Here is a 12,483-nt window from a genome sequence, read left to right on the forward strand (position 1 = left end):
AAAGCAGTTGACAAAAAATGTCACATCTTGTTCTTTATCAGTAATACTACAATTATTACATCAATAAAATTATTCATCAAAATAATCGAGAAAACTGGAGCAATTAAGAGCAAATATTTGTAGCAGAATATCAGGATGACCTTTTAAAATATTACTGTTCTATTTTATGAATACAATTGATCAATCTGATCAATTAAATAGTAATAAAGGTTCTTGTTTAAAGACAAGGCATAATGCTAAGGTCAAGCTACTGGTTTCAATATTTTGCTTATTTAGTTGAAGCTGACAAGCAAGCCATGAATGTATCCAATGAAATTAAACAGATATAATTGATTAACCCAGACTTTTTGGCACCTATTAAATGACCACCAAATTATCAAGATCAATTTCTTAGAAGAAGTTGGCCTGTTAATTGGCTGACTTGCAAAAATTCAAACACAATTATTTAAAAAAGATAATTCAGGCAGAATATTATGTTAAACCTGTAATCTAATCATCAAACTCTTACACTAGCCCTGAACTGCACTGATACATCAAGCTATCCAAAGAACCAGTTACATTAAAGAGTTCTCACAAGTAGCCAGACAAGAAATTAAAACCTCTAAAATTAGGCTTCTTAGCCCTGAGTGGCTGTCTCCTGGCCTGGTGTGACTGTCTCTCGATAGCCTGAGGTTGCGGTCTTTTGGCCCAAAGTGGCCTTAACGTGGACTTCCAGCCCTGAGATGATTCCAGAAGCAGTCTCCTGGCCTTGAGAGCCTCAAGATGAAGCCCAGTGTAGTCTGGAGTCAAGGCCCAGTGTGGACTAGAGGCTGCACACCAGCATGGAGAGGATGGAAGGACTGTTATTCCAAACTTCCCATGTCTTTTTTTTCTAATTTACTCCTATGATCTGTAATGGTGGATTTTTCTTTTATTTCTTTATTTTTCTAGTTTTTTTCCCTTAGGATTTGTACTTAAGACTCTGTAGCTAGGTACTTTTGTACTTAAGATGGTGCTGTACTTAAGATGGCAACTTTTCACTGTACTCATTTGACTACATGTGACAATAAAGCTAAAGCTTATTTTAATTTTACAAATTTCACACAGAACAAAATAAAGATTCATCACTTTCACCCACATTGCACTACTCAACAGGTTACAACTTAAAATAAAAAATACTTTTTCCAAAAATGTTCAGCTAAATACCTTAACTGTACCAGATTATAAACAGCAAGATCAATTTTCTGAAGAAGGGTCTAGGCCCGAAACACCAGCTTTCCTGCTCCTCTGATGCTGCTTGACCTGCTGTGTTCATCCAGCTCTACACCCTGTTTACCCAAGATCTATCAACCAGCTTTTATAAGAAATACAATTATTGCTTTATTCGCAAATTAAAACTTGTTTAATAAAGATTCAATAATTGGTTAACATATACAGGCGGTAATATAAAAATATAAATATAATTCCTTTAGTCACACACACACACACTCCTTCTGAGAAACTTTCATGATTTCTATCTGTAGGGGAGTGGGTCTGGAGTTGGGGGAATTGTACAGCATAGCCTATGTGAAGTAGTGAGTGCCAGACTGCAACTGTAAGATATAAGTAGGTAGGTTATGTACTAAGAGCAAAAGGTCTATGTGTGGATCCTGAAAAGGTGAGTGCAGTAGCAACATGTGGTAAACAACATATGTGTTTAGGAAAATTCTTGCCAATTTGTTAATGGAGTGTGAGTCATTATACTAAGTCACTGCCAAGGACTTAGAGTGATGTTAGGGCAGGGAACAAGAGACAGTGTTCACTAAAATCAAGCAACCTGTGATGGCAGTGCCAGTGATGGAAACAAAAAAAATACAAAGTCACCCTGCAGTGAAATGCCAGTGAGACTGGACCTGGAGCATCATAAAGTAACAAAGACAACTAGTTACATTTGTATCCAGGATGTTAATGCAAATGGAACAATGTTATTCTTGGGCTAAGTAAGATGGTATGGCCATTGTCTTTGCTTGTAAATATTTTTATCAATACACGTTAATCTGCCCATACTGCACTAAATCCTGAGGCGCCAGTCAGTTTGAATTTGTTCTGATTCATTACAGCTGGAATGTAGAGTTTTTAATTTGTATACACATTTTCAATAGAAAGTTTTGGCTGATCAATTGTTGGCAGATGAGAAATTTCATCGGCACCTTAGAAGAAATGTCAGATGCTCGGAGAGCATTTATGTAAGTATTTGCTCATGTGTGAGGATACACAGCATGTTGACAATCGTTGTTAAGACTTGTTTTTCACTACAGTGCAAAATCTGCATAGATTACAATTGAGATCAATTAGTACACTGGACACTGGGAGGTAAAATTACTGGCATTTTATGTTGAGGTAAATAGAAGGAAAATTTGACTGCTAATTTCCTTTCTTCCTTATGCTCACAGACACACACATACAGACAATTACTCACGTAGAAATTTGCACTTGCCCATCCTTGTTAATTGCTCAATACTTTAATTTAAGCTGCCTCAGCATCAAAGTAAACTTGTTACAATTAATCTAATTTCAATGACACTACCCATTGGATGGGGGTAAAACAGAAACCATTTCCATCCAGAAAAATGCCACCACATGTTTCCAACTATCAATTTCAAGTTGCATTCAACTTTCTCAATTTCTGTCCTTTTTAATTGCCTGTTTTTTCTATTATTTCAGGTTTGGTGTTTCCATTTCATTTCATTATTTTCTTCACTTTGGTCATTACTATTTTACTGTCAGAAGGACTATTTGGAACCAATGGCAAAGGAAGAGAACCTGCTGTGTGCTATCTGATACCAGAGTGTGATAAGATATTCCAGTGGACCCAGTCCAGTGCTGGAGGATAAGGATGATCCAATACTGGCAGCTGATGAAAGAATCTAGCCATTGGCAATGACAGCAGTGAGATAAATCACTTTGTTGAATTTCATTCCTCTTTAGTCTCATTTATTTGAAAGTAGTTCTTGAAAAAAAAATCAGACCTTGGAATGTTTATTTCATATAATTGTTTGGCACAGCTCAGGCAAATAAATCAAAAAAGAAAGGACTCATTTTGATCATGAATAGATTAACTGAAACTCGTTGTGTTACTCCAGTAGAACATGAGCATAATACTGTAATTTTACATGGTATATTCTAGTTAGATTTCAATATTGGAGTCAACAAAAATCTTAATAAATTGATGAGTGCTGACTGCATAGCATAAACCTTTTAATCATAATAGAAGACTGGAGGTATTTCTATTCGTAGGCTCAGATTTTGCTGTAAAAACAATGGTGAAGATAATAGCACTCATTCTTATTAAGATATAAACCAGCCATAAAGTTCTGATGTCTGCAAAAACACAGTTAGGTATGAAGTTGCTGTTCTTAAGTTACCAATCCTAATTAAATGGTGAGTTAAGATTTTGCTCTTTCTGGTCCAAATGAGTTTTTGATAGCTTGATAAGTCTTAATTGATACCACATATCCTCTTGGGAACCAACAATTTATGCTTATATATGAGGAATCTTAGCAATGGTGGAAGTGGGACCGTAACTGAGACCCCGGAGCCCATTACAGAGTCCCCAATTAATGTCAAGCAGCGAATGGAGGAGTAACAGAGGGTTACGAGAAGAAGAGCTATGGGTAATGACAAGCAGTGAGATAAATCACTTCATTGAATTACATGGCTCTTTAGACTCACGTATTTGCAATGTCACGGAGCATGGCGACACTTTGTGTTTGCACACAAGTAGACACTTTTTTTACTGTATTTTTATATACATGTGACAATAAATTGAAATTGAAATCTAAATCTTAACTGGCATATGCCATTTGAATAGTGACAGGCAAGATGTTCATATCTCCAGTCTGTTCATCCATCTAACTTGTGACTTGACTGTCATTAAAGTGACTTGAGGCAGGGATAGAAATACTAATAGGGATAACTATGATCCTGTTAGTGAATAAATGAGTCTGTAGAGATGTCCAGGTGTTCTGTCTCAAATCTGTCTCAATGATATTGTCCTTGTTGGGAGTAATGGATAAGCGGTGCGACAATTTGAAACTCTTGTCAACACAAGACACATTTGGTGGCAAGTGCCACATCCAGAGTAACCCAATAAAAAGCTACTACACTGTTCATACTTCCAGCAGGGCCATACTGAAACAAAGGTTTTAATGTCTGGCCCAGTCCACTGGGGTTTCCAGTATAGCACTTAAATGGTATTCAGCACCATTACAGCATACTGTGCCCTTCTGGAGTCAACAAAGGGAATGGTGTTTTTGGAGGTGGGGGTGATGGAGGCTTGGTGATTGTCCTGGATTTGGACAGAAGTGGGGGATCAACATTAATTTTCTAAAGATGATGTTGAGGCTTAGATTAAGGACATTGACCTGGTGAATCATCAAAGACAGTATGATGGAACGATGCGTCGCCACCTCTGAGTGGCCAGACAGAGCCTAATTACAACAAATTTCCAAGACGACTGAACTGGGTTTGGACTTTGTTTAATTTTTATCAGGTTCTGGTGTTGATCTGACATGCAGTCCTGCTTGGTGCAAAGGAATTGTGAACATTGTTATTTTTGTTAGTTTGAAGATCTTGACTTTTTTTTTTGCAGAATAAATGTCCCAATATCCATGCGATTGTTTAATATGTTTGGGTGATTCCGCTTTAAAGTATCTACATATAATAAGTCCTACATTACTGAAATGGAAGAGCCAGCATTCAGTGACATTAACATCAGATGGCTCTAACGTGAGGTGGTCCTTAAAACATCTGAAGTTTTGAAATGCAAATGTTGTGTAGTTAAGTCTCACAATAACCACCAGGTTGATAGGAATCCTAAGCAATCACCTTGTAATCTTTTCATCATCAGCAACTTTTCAATGGTTCAGACTGTGTGTAGACTGTTAAATTGCCTTGTAATACTTAAATATCCTGGAGGACATTATTGCACTTGTGAAAGGCAGCACTGTGTGCAGTTTTTCTTGGCAGATGCCTGTGCAAAGAGGGAGAGCAGACGTGTGATCTGCCCAATGTATGTCTCCCAGCCTTGAATGGCAGTGTGTTTCCTTGAAAAGCTGATACAAAGAATTAACTATTTCCTGTGGAGGCCTGTGAAATCATCACTGATTCCATACTCTGACCCATAATTTTAGCGGTGTAAGTGTGGAATGATGCATGCAGGCCAGGCCCTAGTACATTCCCTGCACATAAAGTTTCAGTGTGATCCACATTAAAATTAAGTGGTTTGGTGTGGTCTTCAGTGTTATGGTTCAAGGATCTCTGATTTCTGAGGCTCTCTGCAGTCGAGGAGTCAGTTGTTTGTGAGACATGATCATTGCAATTTCATATGTCCTTGGGATTTCTAAAGAAGCTGCTCATCTCTCTCATATAGCTGTGACTTAACCAGGTCTAATGACGTACATTATACTACACCAGATATTTTAATTTTGCAAGTAAGCGTATATTTACAAAAGTGGAAGGTCATTTGTAATGATGTTGCACCCATGCCAACTATAAGTCCCTCATTGTGCTTTCTTCTTCCTCTGCCTCCTGCTTTGTTGAAGTGGAGTTGCAATATCTGTAGCTGGGATGGAGAGGTCTTGCTCTGTTGTTGACTTGCATGTCTTGGTACAGGTAGTTCTCCTATAACGCGATAGTTGTGTGCTTGTGTGACCTCTGGCTGTAGTTAATTGCTACAGAAAATTGCTATACCTGTACAGCGGAAAGTTCACATTATACAAACAGCATTCACTATTCATCAATCGCGTTACAGCAAATTTGCGTTAATGAAACACACGTTATAGCAGAACTACCTGTAGTTGTCCCCTGGTACCTATTGGTCTAGAAGGCTCAGATCTGTGAACGTCACCTGGTGGAGTCTAATGGTGTGGCCTCTTTTAGCTATCGGCAAAGAAAAAGGCTACCTTTCCTTTCTCCACGCTGTCCACTAACACCTCCAGATGCCCGTCTATAAAATTATCTTGTCTTTCTTCTGCACCATTTCTTCCATAGAATGGGTTGAGGACCACAGTGTCATCCCTGGCTTGCAGTGTCAGAATTGCTTACAGCTGAGCTTTAAACATGGCATGTAAGCCAGAAGATCTTGGCAGTAATGGTCACCTCTGTCTCTCCGGCATCATGAATCCCTGAGAATTGTGCCCAACAGATCAGTTGTACGGTCCAAGAGGTGAAAGGTAAAAGATTGCACAACAACATTTACTGGCCCATGACATACTGAATCTAAATTTATGCTCAAAATCTGATGCAAACGTGAGACAGAATTTGCCAGATGAACCTAAAGTAATAAAGATGATACAATAAGTAGATAGGTTGTATACGAACAGCAAAAGGTCTGTGCCTGGATACTGAAAAGATGAGTGCTGTAGCAACAATGAGGCAACCAACATATGTGTTTAGGAAAATTCTTGCCAATTTGTTAATGGAGTGTGAGTCATTATGCTAGGTCACTGCCAAGGACTTAGAGTGATGTTAGGGCAGGGAACAAGAGACAGTGTTCACGAAAATAAAGCAACCAGTGATTGTAATGCCAGTGATGGAAACAGAAAATACAAAGTCACCCTGCAGTGAAATGCCAGTGAGACTGGACCTGGAGCATCATAAAGTAACAAAGACAACTGGTTACATTTGTATCTAGGATGTTAGTGCAAATGGAACAATGTTATTCTTGGGCTAATTTAGATGATATGGCCATTGTCTTTGCTTGTAAATATTTTTATCAATATACACTTTGAATAGACTAGGTGACAGCCAAGTCTGATCACAAACTACATCAAAGCATTTTCATCAAGATGCTACTATCTGTTTCCAAAATGTCTGCAAAGAATATTATGTGATCAGAGCTGGGTTTCAGAGATATCATCTGGCCATGACGTACAAGGAATGGAAGCAGATGTACATCTCCGACATGCTTTTGACACCAGTGCTCCCTATGGAAGATCAAGAATGCTACATCAAAGTGTGATATCTTTCAGGAACAAAACAGAAGTTGCTGGAAAACCTCAACAGATCTGGCAGCATCTGTGAAGAAAAAAATCAGAGTTAACGTGACCCTTCCTCAGAACTGATGGTAGCTGGGAAAATGTCTCTGTATATGCAGAAAATAGGGAGCGGGATGAGGTAGGGTATAAACGATAGGATAGAGCCCGAAGACAGAGAAGAGCAGTTGGATAGACAAAGGAGTTGATAACGATCTGGCTAGGAGGGTGAATAGCTGTTAATGGAGATTGTTTGTGACTGATAATAGGTAGTGTGTAATGGCAGGCTATGTGATAACAAGGCCTGTTGTGTGGGGTAGGGGATTAGGACATCGCAGAGTTTAGGCCCTCAAGTTATTGGACTCTATATTGAGTCCGGAGGGCTGCAGGGTCCCCAAGCAGAAAATGTGGTGTTGTTCTTCCAGCTTGCATTGAGCTTTGCTGGAACACTGCAACAAGTCAGAGACAGAGATGTTAGCGGGAAGTGGGTAGTATGTTAAAGTGGCAGGCAACAGGAAGCTCAGGGTCTTTTTTTTGTGAGCAGAACGTAGATGTTCTGCGTAGCGGTCACCCAGTCTTTGCTTTAATTCCCCAGTGTAGGGGAGACCACATTGTGAGCAACAAATGCAGTGGACTAGATTCTGGGAAGTGCAGTAAAGTGCTGTTTCACCTGGAAGGTATGCTTTGGCCCTTGGATACTGGGGAAGGAGGAGGTAAATGGGCAGGTGTTATGCCTTTAGCGATTGTAGGGGAAGGTGTCGTAGGGCTGTGGGAGATTATTGGGATGAAGGAAGAGTGGACTAGGGTGTCCTGGAGGGAAAGGTGCCTGCGGAAGGTGGACAAGGGAGGGGAGGGGAATATGTGTCTGGTGGTGGCATCTCGCTGGAGGTGGTGGAAATGGCATCTGATGATCTTCTGGAAATGAATGCTGGTGGGATGGTAGGTGAGGACACGGGGAATCCTATCGCTGTTGTGGGAGGGAAGAGAAGGGGTGAGGGCGGAAGTGCAGGAGATGGGTCGGATCCGGTTGAGGGCCCTGTCGGCAATGGTGCTAGGGAACCCTCAGTTGAGGAAGAATGTGGACATTTCGGAGGCTCCTTTGTCGAAGTTGGCATCATCTGAAAATATGTGATGGAAACGGAGGAACTGAGAGAATGGGATGGAGTCTTTACAGGAAGTGGGGTGTGAGGATGTATAGTCCAGGTAGCTGTGGAAGTCAATGAGTTTATAGTGGATATTAGTGGCCAGCCTATTGCCAGAAATGGAAACAGAAATGTTGAGGAAGGGAAGGGAGGAGTCCGAGATAGACCAAATGTAAGTGAAGGCATGGTCAAAATTGGAGGTGAAATCGATGAACTTTTCTAATTCCCGACGAGAGAGGGAAGCAGCACTGATGTTATCATCAATATATTGGAGAAAGAGTTGTGGGAAGGGGCCTGAATAGGACTGGAACAAGGAATATTCCATGTACCTCACAAAGAGACAGGGATAACTGGGGCCCATGTGGGTAACCATGGCCACCCCTCTTACCTGAAGAAGTTAAAAGAGAAGTTGTTGAGGATGAGGACAAGCTCAGCCAAGCGGAGGAGGGTGGTGGTGGGTGGGGACGGTTCAGGTCTTTGCTCCAGGAAGAAGCGGAGAGCCCTGAGACCATCCTGGTGGGGAATGGACGTGTAAAGGGATTGCACGTCCATGGTAAAGAGGAGGCAGCTGGAGTCTGCAAACTGGAAATTCTGAAACTGGTGTAAAGCGCCAGAGGAATCACAGATGTGCATGGGCAGGGATTGGACCAGGGGAGAAAAGACTGAGTCAAGAAAGAGATGGGTTCTGTGGGGCAGGAGCAGGTTGAAACAATGGGTCTGCCAAGACAATCCTGTTTGTGGATTTTTGGAAGGAGGTAGAAATGAACTGTGTGGGGCTTGGGGACAATTAGCTTTGAAGTGGAGGGAGGTCTAGGTTACCAGATGAAATGAGGTCAGTTACTGTAGTTGATACATGATATGTCATAATGGGGTCATGGGCCAGGGGAAGATAGGAGGAGGCATCTGAGAGCTGGCGCTTGGCCTCTGCAATGTAGAAGTCAGTACGCCAGACTACAACACCACCCTTATTGGCAGGTTCGATGACAAAGTCAGGGTTAGATCCAAGTTCACGGAGTGCAGTCAGTTCGGAGGGAGATAGGTTGGATTTGGTGAGGGGGCAGAGAAATTGAGGCAACCAATATCACGTTGACAGTTTTCAATGAACAGATCAAGTGCGGGTAAAAGGCCAGAGGGAGGGGTCCACATGGAGGAAGAGTGTTGGAACCAGGCGAAGGAGTCTGTGGGACGGGGAGAGGTCTCTTGTCCAAAGAAATGGGCATGGAGGCGAAGACAGTGGAAGAAGAGCTCGACGTCATGTCATGCCCGAAATTTGTTAAGGTGGGACACAGAGGAATAAAGCTGAGGCCTTTACTGAGTACAGAATGTTCAGCATCGGAGAGTGGAAGGTTAGGAGAGATAATGAATATGTGACCAGAGGTGGGCTTGGGGGAGGAGATGGAGTCAGAGAGAAGGGGATGAGAGAAAGGTTCCAGAGGGCCATGGGTATTTTTGAGTTGTTGCACCTTGTGGGCCTTGATGCCTGAAAGGAAGAGAAAAAGTTTCTTTTTAACATGACGAATGAGCCAGAGGATGAAATGGAACTGCGGAGTGTTGCAACCCTGAGCCAGTGTGTTGCGATGCTGTTGGAGAGAAAGGTCAAGAGTGTGCATATGATGCCGCATGGCACTGAGTGTGGATCTCAGGATGTGGCAAGAGCAGCTGAGTGAAACTTTCAGATCCAACACGAAGCAGCAGCCCAACATGTTCTTGAATTCATCTGGAATCTAACAGGCAAGTGCTTTGCTCAAATCACATGAACTACCCAGCATGCAGCAAGTCTGTAAATATTGCTTTTTTTTAATGGAATGTGAATATTGCTGGCTAGGCCGCCATTTATTGCCCATTGTTAATTCAGCTGAGAAGGTTGGTGGGTGTGTTGTCTTCTTGAACTGTTGCAGTTCTTAGGGTGTAGAAACACTCATGGTGTTTTTGGGAGGGAGTTGCAGGATTTTGACCCAATGACAGTGAAGGAACATTGATATAATTTCAAAACAGGATATTCTGTGACTTGGAGAGAAACTTAGAGGTGTTAGCGTTCCCACGCATCTATTGCCTTTGTCCATTGGGGTGGTAAAGGTCAGAGGTTTGGAAGATGCTGTCAAAGTTACCTTGCTGAGTAATTGTGCTGAATCTTGTAGACGGTACACATTGTTCCCACCGTACTCCAATGGTGAAGGGAGTGAATGTTGATGATGGTGAACGTTGATGATGGTGAATGGGGTGCAAATCCAATGGATTGCTTTGTCCTGGATGCTGTTGTTGGATCTGCACCAATCTCGACAAGTGGCGAGAGTGGCATCACACTCATTACATCTGTCTTGTCAATGGTAGACAGGTATTGGGAAGATCTGAGGTGCATTAGTCATCACAGAATTTTATGCTAAAAGAAAACAAAGAATTGCAGGTGTTGGAAATCTGAGACAGAAACAGAAATTGCTGAAGAAACTCAGCATCCGTGAGAAAAATCATAGTTAATGTTTCAAATCTAGTGACCCTTTCATGATGATGAGATGAAAACCCGCAATGCTGACTTTCCTGCTTCTCTGATGCTGCCTAACCTGCTGTGTTCCTCCAGCGCCACACTGTATTGACCCCTTCATTTACCCTCCTTTCTTGCTTTTGCAGCCACAGTATGCATACGGCCAGGTTAGATGTTGCAAAAAGTAGTGATGAAAGAATGACCTGAAAGCATCAAGGATAGTCCTGCGGCACAGAGTGTATATAGTATTCAAAAATGAATTAATACATTTATTATCCCTGAGCAGTTGAATGGAGAGATGTTAAGCATATCCATGCAAGCTACCAAGGGAAACAATAGAGTGCATGATAGTAACTTGGGTAACTTTGTAAATGTTTTTTTAATGGATTTAACACAATTATACACTCCTGAATTAAAATTGAAAGCAAAACTGTCCTCATGAAAAGTGTCAGCACACCTTTCTTCATGTATAAAATACTCAGATTGGATGGTTACACTCACATTAAATGCTCAACCCCATTATGAAAAACACTACCATGCTGGTGAAATGTGGTCTCCCATAACAAGTGTGAGATGTGGCCCTTCTGTTTTTCCGCCAATCAAATAGAGTTCTTTACAATTGGCTTACAAAAAGAAAGCCAAAGAAATACCATTGGAATTATTGCACCACCATAACAAATGGTTATTTTTTTTAGGAAAATCTAGCTTGGAGTGGGAAAGAAGTAACATAATATGTAATGCAACACATTAAATTTTTACTGTGCCCATCATATTGTAGGGAATTTCCTCTCAGCTCTTTGCAATAAGAAGGTATAAAGTGAACTTGCGGAAAGTGGTACAGGTCAATAGGGATAGCGTGGAAAATAGAAGGCTCAGTCAAAGAACAGGGCTTTGAGGAAGTTGTAAACAGACAGAGGTGTCAATGTGGAGGAAATGAGATAAAAGATTCCAAAGAGCAGTGAGAAGCTGATGTTGCAGCTGGGATAATGAAAAGTGAGGAAAAGACTCATATTAGAGATTTCTATGTATACAGTTCAGATGTAATTTTGATAGATAACAATATAGACGACCTAAACACTCTTTCTCAAGATCGGAGAGTAAAGTCTGCAGTGGCCCGAAGCCTGCAAGCAAAATTTGTGGCTGAAGGCCCAGAACTAGTTGGACACACTACTAAAACGTTCGGCTGAAAATTTGAAACTGTATTCATCCTTCAAGGTCTTCCTAAATTCAAAGCTAAGCAATTTCAAAAAAATAGGAAAATAGGGAAACCATGGATTTACAGTCAACAATGTATAAGGTTACCGATGAGATACAAGTGTGATAGTCAGGGATTTCCTGTTCTGCAAAAATGGTACCAGCTAGTAAATTAATCTGACTCCAGAAAAAAAAAGGAATATTGATGATTTCAGTTACAAATCACTGAGTTTTCGTAAAAGAATGACAGACAGAGGGACTCCATATTTAAAAAAAAATAACATGAATGGATTAAACATATGGAATGCATCGACAGATCAGATCCAATCCAGCTCCCTATCAGTGAATTTTGAAATTCAACTGTACACATTAAAAATGTGTTAGTTCATGCCCTGAATAGGTTGCTTCCTAATGATGGGGAACATAACATAAGAACATAAGAACTAGGAGCAGGAGTAGGCCGTCTGGCCCTTCGAGCCTGCTCTGCCATTCAATAAGATCATGGCTGATCTTTTCGTGGAAGAGTGCTCCCTTGCAAAATGTCATTTATTAGACAATATATCCAGAGATGAATTACATTTATTTACTGAATGTAAAAGACAGATGCCAAAAGATAACCAGCAAATGAATAAAAGGAACATTAAATCATAAGACGTCAACACCAAAGCTATTCTGT

Source organism: Rhincodon typus, chromosome 19 (assembly GCF_021869965.1).
Source record: "Rhincodon typus isolate 14 chromosome 19, sRhiTyp1.1, whole genome shotgun sequence".
In the NCBI taxonomy this organism is placed as follows: Eukaryota; Metazoa; Chordata; class Chondrichthyes; order Orectolobiformes; family Rhincodontidae; genus Rhincodon; species Rhincodon typus.